Source organism: Zingiber officinale, chromosome 8B (genome assembly GCF_018446385.1).
Source record: "Zingiber officinale cultivar Zhangliang chromosome 8B, Zo_v1.1, whole genome shotgun sequence".
NCBI classification, from domain to species: Eukaryota; Viridiplantae; Streptophyta; class Magnoliopsida; order Zingiberales; family Zingiberaceae; genus Zingiber; species Zingiber officinale.
Window position 1 is genome coordinate 75,127,878 of NC_056001.1, and position 9,310 is coordinate 75,137,187.

Genomic DNA, 9,310 nt, shown 5'->3' on the forward strand with positions numbered 1-9,310 from the left:
TCTTCTTCTTCCCCTCCAAGCAAACTAGCCACAAGAAGATAGAGCTAGATGTGCCGCTGGCCTCAAGGGAAGAAAACAAAGGGAGAAGAGAAAGGGTAGGGCCGACCACTAAGGAAAAGACAAGAGGGAACTTTGAGTTGTGTTATTGTACCATAAGGCACCATCTACCTCTCTTTTATAATCCTTGGTGAATGCAAAAAAGGAAAGTTTTAAATATAATTAAAACTTCCTTTTAATTCCAATCATGGAATTTTTTTTTTAATAATAATTAAAATCTCTCTCTTTTAAATTTCCTATTGTGATGACTATAAAAGAAAAGTTTAAAATTAAACTTCTCTTTTAAATCATGGTTACAAAAAGAAAAGTTTTATCAAAATTAAAATCTCTCTTTTTAAACCAATATAGATGGCAACAAAAAAAGGAAAGATTTTAAATTTTAAATCTCTCTTTTAAAACCATGTGGATGACTTCAAAAAAGGAAAGATTTTAAAATTAAAATATCTCTTTTAATCCTTTGTAGATTGCTATAAAAGTAAATATTTTTATAAAAATTAAAATCTCTTTTTTTATTACTTTAGTGGTCAACCCCTTGCTTGCTCACCAAGCAAGGCTTGGCCGGCCACATCTTGGGTAAGAAGTTGGGCTTTGGGTGGATAAAAAGACTTTTAATAAGAGACTACAACAGGGACCTAGAGGATGAATTGATTTTAACCTCCTGATGGACTTGAGCTTCCTGTGTTCGACCCGAACATCCAACTCAAGTTCATCAATAATAACTCATAGCACTAAAGAGTCATTATTGAACTACCGCACCAATCTCATATTACATTATGGGCTCCTTCTTATCATGAGTGCATTAGTCTCCCTGTGTTTAAGATATCGAATGTCCATTAATTAAATGAGTTACTGACAGCTCACTTAATTAATATCTAGCTCCAAGAGTAGTACCACTCAACTTCATTGTCATGTCGGAACTAAGTCCACCTGCAGGATTTACATGACAATCCTTATGAGCTCCTCAAGGGGACATCATCAACCTAGATAACTAGGACACAGTTTTCTTCTATAATCAACAACACACCATATAAATAATATTATTTCCCAACTTATCGAACTTATTGATTTAACGAATAAATCTCACCCATTGATAAATTAAAGAAATAAATACTAAGTATATGTGTTTGTTATTATATCGGGATTAAGAGTATGCACATCGATAATAACAGAGGTTATGTTCTTTTATGTAGTCAGTATAAAAGGAACAATCTTAAATGATTCTGCTCAATTCACACAAAGTGTACTTGTATAATTTTATAGTCAAAATAAACTGGTATCAAATTGCACTACAACCATTTCAATGGTTTGTCCAAACCATCTTGGTTATGAGCTATTATTTATAATTTATAAGGAAATGATAACATGATCTTTTGTGTGACACCACAAACCATGTTATCTATAATATAAATTAAATAGACAACTGCATTTTACTAAATACAGACATTTGATTAATTTGATTCTTATTACAAAATAAATGTTCATACAAAAGCTAAGCTTTTAGTATACATTCTAACACTGATACCATGTAGAAATCAATAGATAGAAGAAAGAAATAATTTAAAATTTTTTAATAATCTTACTACTAAAATCATAGGTTAATTTATACAAATTGTTCAAAATAATAATAGAAAGATTAAATAAGGCATACAATTATAATAATTATAAATATAGTAATATAATAGATTTGAAAATATTATTTTTAATATTTGATTCATGTCAAACTAGATTATATGACAAATATAATAAATCTTAATTTATTTTAATTTTAATTGATTAAAATAAATTAAAGATTATTTTTATTATTATCATTAGAGATTCCTCTTGACAAATTAACAAATTAAAGCTGGTGTATCCACCATGATCCTCGGTCAAAACTACATAATGAATTTAATGATTAATGCTGAAGGTAATGCATGCCAGTCCGTATCCCATTATGGTTAATATATTAGATAATTTTGATATGTTCGTTGAATAATCAGCATATGAACTTGTGGAAATAAATGTGGTGGTAGCTTTTCATATATGCATATTTTCTTGTTTTATATATATATATATATTATTGCCTGCAATGTTACAATCTTGACCCGGAATATTTCTGTAGTAGTCTTTTTGGTCTTCGGTTCATACTTAACGCTGCTGCTTTTTTACTCACGAAACTGTTTTTATTTGTGATGTAATTTATTATCCAATGATAAATCGGTTAGGTAGAGACTTAGCAAAACTAGGGAAGGAAAAACGGCAAATTGATTATTAAACGATCTTGCTTTTGACCCACAATGGCGCATTAATTTCATTGTCATGAAGGGAAGAAATGATCAAGACTGGAACTCTGGAAGAGATGTCTTCAAGCGTGTTCACATCTTGCTTTATTGGGGCATAATTTTAGTGTGCACATCAGGTATTAATTGGAATAAAAAATAATTATATTTATTCAGGTGTCTTTAAGTGTCGGTCTTTAAGTTATATAAAAGGATTTGTAAATCATGGAGATTAATTTATAATCTACCGTCAAATGGTTAGAGGTGATAAAAGTTTTTTTTTTCCAAAAAACATGTCCAGCTAAAAATTAACCCCTTATTCTAATTTAATAAAATTATCACACTCTAACCAATTCAACTTCCGTAAAAATATACATCAAGTATTAATATAACCAGATCAAATGTTAGCATGGCCACTATATCTGAATTGCATATATATATATATATATATAATTTCATATAAATGTATGAACAACAAAATCATAAATGACTTATATGCTTCTTGTTAAATAAGCCTGTGTTTGTCCAAACACGTTCCAATCCTATCAAAATTTATGCTCCCCTCAAGGGCATGATTCAATGGTAAGTACTTGGCATAAATTTATAGTGGTCAAAGGGTCAAAAATTAACAGAAAATTTCATCATCTTTGTAGACTCTGTTGGATCGAAAGCGTTAGGGGAGAGGGGGAATAGCGCTCGTGATTTTCACACGTTTCGGATTCGTAAAACGATCAAGAATTAAACACAGCGGAAATAAATAAACAAACACACACAGAAGACCAAGCACTATATGAAAATTGACAATAGACTTCGGATATTATCCGAAGTAATAGGTAGATAATTACCGAAGTAGATGCACGTGAAATAAAAGGGTCAATTTTTTACTTCACCACACTTTTACCGAAGTCTATCACCGGTCCAAAATCGGTTCAAAATCGGACCGTTTTCGAAGTAAAAAAACTCTATTACTTCATCGAGACCAGTAAAATGACTGAAGTAGTTGATGATATATTACTTCATAGGTTTCGTTGTTTGATGAAGTAAAATAGGTATACAACTTCACAATTTTTGAATTCTAGTGCAGTAAAAGTTTAATTTTACTTCTGCATAATTTGTCTTGGTTGAAGTATTTATTATTGTATTACTTCATCGTAGTATAGCAGTAATAGACTATATTTTACAACAACAAAAAATTCAATGTAGCGAAGTAATTTATACAAACTACTTCATAAATTTAATCAGTAGTGAAGTAAATAGGTTCTTTAACTACACCATTATTTAAATTTAGCGAAGTCTTGTTTGCCATATTACTTCATCATTTATTTATAGTATTAAAGTAATTGACCATATTTTACTGCAATACAATTTTAATTGACAAAAATTTAGATTATAATATTTTACAACACAATATTTTTTACCATCAAAAGTAAACAAATATATCACAAATATGTATCAAATACAATCCAAAAGTGTATTCATAAAAGACATGTTTAACCATAACCCAAAAACTTTTGTATCCAAAAATCTCTAAATACATGTCTAAAATTTATATCATAGCCTACACTTTGGCACCCACATAGAAGTAGACGAATTCGCTCCATTCACTTCTGACTTCATCATATTGAGATTGATTGTAATACTGTTTATTTTTTGAAGTTGCAAATTGAAACATTAATAGAAGTTTAAGGATCAATAAAAAATGACTCAATATTTTATAAAGAAAATATTTCATAAAGAAGAAATTCAACTTTCTCTCAAATTGTGGATCTTCATCCAAGACTATCTCTTTCATGTACTGCATCACACAATATCCACATTCAACACCACCATTTTGTTTATGATTACCCTAATGAAATTGAAAATGTCATGCAAGAAGTCACAATCCAAATAATAAAAATTATTAGTTATTGTCTAAATACATAGTCACAATACATACTGTCAATTGTTTAAAACCTGGTCTTTTTGAAATACCCCTTGATGCATTGTATATCTTGACCCCACTACATTGTAAACAATAGAAAATTATTTTTACAACCTATAATGAATTGAATGCATTCAAAATCAGTATAATCTACTACTTACTTGGTCACAATAGTTTGCCAAGCATAGTCTCAGTTCCTGTTACTCAAAGAGTCCAATAAATATATCATATTCTTATCTTCATTAAATATAGTCAAGATCCAATGATACCTGTACAAATGAAAATATAACATTGACTAGCATATAGTAGGAATTGATAAATAATTAAAATCTTACCCAGTGTTATATGGAATGAAGCAGATGCTATTTCTGTTCGATGCTCTCAACTGAGTAGCAATATGTTGTCACAATTTACTACATTCTTCACCCACACCGTATGTTATGTTGCCAGATTTGTCCTCGCGGACTTTACGCCAAAGTATCGATCTATCAATTTCCTCATTTTCAGCAATTAATTTTTTCTCCCTCTATAATTCCAAAAATGATTAGTTACATAATATTAAATACTTGCTTAAAAATGACAAATACAATGCTTCAAAGCTTACCAATTCAACCTCTAACCCAATGTAACCCTTGCGAGACAGTCTGTGATGATATTTATAATGCATCGTTCGTTCTTTTTGCTTTTTATGAATAACCTACATAGAAGATACATTCATAAACACTTGTATGCTGTGTGTGTGTGTGTGTGTGTGTCACGCCCCCAAAGGAGTCTCTGCCAGACAAAAATCCGGCAGCATCTCCCCTGTACCGGTGACAATCTGAAGCATCCATACAAGCAAAATACATCAGCCACATGCGGCTAGAATATTTATATACACAACCACGCAGTTATAATAACAGCCCACTCGGCTGTGTTGGTTGCTACTCGGAAAGCCTAGAGGTTCCACTGTACAAAAATTTTGTACAAAGGTCTGAACCTTTTCCTAGCTACCATGTGTTCTTTTAAATTAAATTTTGGATCGCCTGCGGAACTTAACACGTTTGATCCAAAACTTAATCTATTTGTTCTTTTAGGTTTTGACTTGGATCTCCTGCGGAACTTAACACGTTCGACCCAAATCACCTTAAGTTATTAATTCCATTAAATATTAATTTCCATAATCGGTTCCCAGTACTGACGTGGCAAGGCACATGACCTTCTTGGATATGGGAGCAACCACCACCGACTAGACAAAACCTTTTATAGAAATCTAATATTTAATTTCCTAAAATAACTTTAGGTTAACCGAAGAGAACAATCAAATCACAAGGAAAAGAAAAAACAAAAGAACACAACATCGAAAAACATATTCGAAATTCTAGAACGTAAGCCTCTTGTATTTGGTATTATTTCCATAAATAACTAGTATGATGCGGAAAGAAAAATTACTAGTTATACCTTTTAGAAAGACCTCTTGATCTTCTACCGTATTCCTCTTCTAACCTCGGACGTTGTGTGGGCAACGATCTTCCGAGATGAGAAATCACCAACCACCTTCTTCTCCTCCTAGCTAGGTTCGGCCAACAATAAGGAAGCTTCACCAAGGAAGAAGATCAAAACACCAACCAAGCTCCAAGAGATGCTAGCTTTCTCTCCTTCTTCTTCTTCTTCTCCAAGTAGTATCCGGCCACCACAAGAACTCCAAGAGGGATGAAGTATTCGGCCACCACAAGAGGAAGAGAGGAAGAAGATGATGGCCGGCCACAACACCAAGGAAAAGAGGGAGAGAAAATAATAGAGGTTGTCTTGTGAAGGCACCCTCACCCCTTCTTTTATATTCCTTGGCCTAGGCAAATTAGGAAATTTAATTACAATAAAATTTCCTAAATTCCCTTGACATGATTTAATTGAGAAAAATAAAATAATATTTCCCCAATTAATTTCTAATGGCCGGCCACCTCATGTAGAGCAAATAAGATAATTTTAATCAACAATTAAAACTTCCTTATTTGTCTTTGGAAATTTTTTTAAAAAATAAAATTTCCTTTTAAAATCTCTTCATGGTTGATAAAAAGAAATTTCCATAATTTTAATTTTATCAACATGTGAATAATTTTAAAGAGAAAATAAAACATCTCACCAATCTACAAATAAGGAAAGAGATCTAATCTCTTTCTTTAATCTTTTATAGATCTTTTACAAGAGAGATATTTTAATTTAATTCTCTTTAATAAATTATTTCTTCCACATAATAAAAATTAAAATTAAAATTCTTTTTTAATTTAATTTGGCCGGCCCCCACTAGCTTGGGTTCAAGCTAGGGCCGGCCACCCCAATTTATACCTAGGCCGGCCCTAGCTTGGTTCCCAAGCTAGCTTGGCCGACCCCCTATTGGTGGGTATAGAAGGTGGGTATAGGTGCGTATAGTACTCTATAAATAAGAGGCTACGATAGGGACCGAGAGGAAGAATTGGTTTTGGTCTCCCAATAAAATTAAGCATCCCGTGTTCGCCCCGAACACACAACTTAATTTTATCAATAATAATTCATTCCACTAGAGAACTATTATTGAACTACCGCACCAATCACAAATTACATTTTTGGGCTCCTTCTTATTATGAGTGTGTTAGTCTCCCTATGTTTAAGATATCGAATGCCCACTAATTAAGTGAGTTACTGACAACTCATTTAATTAATATCTTAGTCCAAGAGTAGTATCACTCAACCTTATCATCATGTCGGACTAAGTCCACCTGCAGGGTTTAACATGACAATCCTTATGAGCTCCTCTTGAGGACATTATCAACCTAGTATCTCTAGGACACAGTTTCCTTCTATAATCAACAACACACACTATAAGTGATATCATTTCTCAACTTATCGGGTTTATTGATTCATCGAACTAAATCTCACCCATTTATAAATTAAAGAAATAAATATCAAATATATGTGCTTGTTATTATATTAGGATTAAGAGCAAACACTTCCATAATAACTGAGGTCTTTGTTCCTTTATAAAGTCAGTATAAAAGAAACGACCTCAAATGGTCCTACTCAATACACTCTGAGTGTACTAGTGTAATTATATAGTCAAGATAAACTAATACCTAATTACACTACGACCTTCTAATGGTTTGTTCCTTTCCATTTTGGTCGTGAGCTACTGTTTATAATTTATAAGGTACTGATAACATTATCTTCTGCATGTGACACCACATACTATGTTATCTACAATATAAATTAATTGAACAACTACAACTAAATGTAGACAATTTGACCAAATGTGATTCTTTATTCATAATGAAATGTTTACAAAGCTTAGGCTTTCAGTATACACTCCAACAGCCTGGAATGAAACAATCACAACCACGCAGTTATATATAAAACAGCCCACACGGCTGTACTAAAACACAGCGGAAAAAAAACGAAGGAAAGCCCACACAACCAAATAAATACAATGCATGCCGGCACGGCTTAAACACAAATACAACACCAAAACCATAAGATAGCCACATGGCTATACACAAATACAATTCCAAAAATGAGAAAAGAATATACAAAAGAAAACAAGCACGGTCTTCGGATGTGACCTAGGACCCGGCAGACAGGATACTCCGAGCGACACCAACCATCTACAAGATACCTGAAAAAAAAATATATACATGCGGTGGTGAGTACAGGTAACTCAGCGGGTAATAGACAAGATAGTGCATGGTCTACAATAAAACATAGAGATCACAAGTATACAGTCTCAGTAGGGAATAAAGAACATGATCATACTATCATAATCAATGCACCTAAACATATCTGACAAAATAACCTGACATATAAACTATACAAACCACAACTAACATAATGACAGATACATACCCAATCTGGAATCGACCCATGGTACAATGATCAGTAAACTCACCGGATCTGCAACAGATATACCCGTGACACCTATGCAATATAAGTACGACTGCATATACATGTAAAATAAATGACATGTATGCAGCATGGCAACCAAATGCAATCATATCTCAAACAAGTGCAACAACCACAATCACATGCAACTAGTATCTACTAGGCATGTATGCAAATATATATCCACCGATGCACCGCGCATCATATGCAAATGTGTATGCATGCTCCATGGTCACCCCCGCCACCTCTCCAGACACCACGACCCCTGTATGGCCGAGAGGCTTGTGTCCGTGACAAACCGTACAAACCTCACGCACGCAACCGCTATAAAGCGACTGAGGCGACAATACACTATGTAGTTATCTAACTACATAGCTAAGGGTCCCTGACCACTCACAACTCAAGCCCTCTGACTACTGTACCCTCAAGACTCACTACACCAGAGTGATCGAGGCTGACAGAGTAAAAATACTGAGCAGCTGAGTAAGCGCGACAGGACATAGCTCCACTCCCATGCTACCACTCTCCATCAGTGGTAGAGTGGACAACTATAAAAATTGACAACCCTCTCAACTACAAAGGAGACGATAGTCGTCAGTATGCAATGAATAATGAACATGATATATATATAATCATGATACAGACACTGTCATCATTCATGCAAACTCTAACTCCACATAAGCACTCCACAACATGAATATAATCGTCATGGTAAATCCACACATCCCACCAAACACATGTACACAACTACACACGTATAATCAACCAAAAATTCCCAATAATCCCACTGGACACATATGCAAAGAACGTAAGTACAATCAACATGTATCCTCCAACAATAAACACCTCAGACACGTGTATAAACCACAAACATACAATCAACACAACTCCTCCAAAAGTACATAACCAAACACGTGTGTACATAGAACATGCAAATGTAGGGTCAATATGATGACTCCTAAAACACATACCAAGCTACATACAATCCACATTATATGCATAAATCAGCATGGTAACATCCAACAACTAGACAATTCCTACTATACATACTCTACACGCGTAATCCCAGCAGAGTAGATATCAAAAGTTGAGACTGTATATGATAAAACTAGATCATCTCTAAGCTCAAGCAAAGTATCAAGCATGGAAAACAACAAACGAACACGATATAAGGTAAAACAACCTA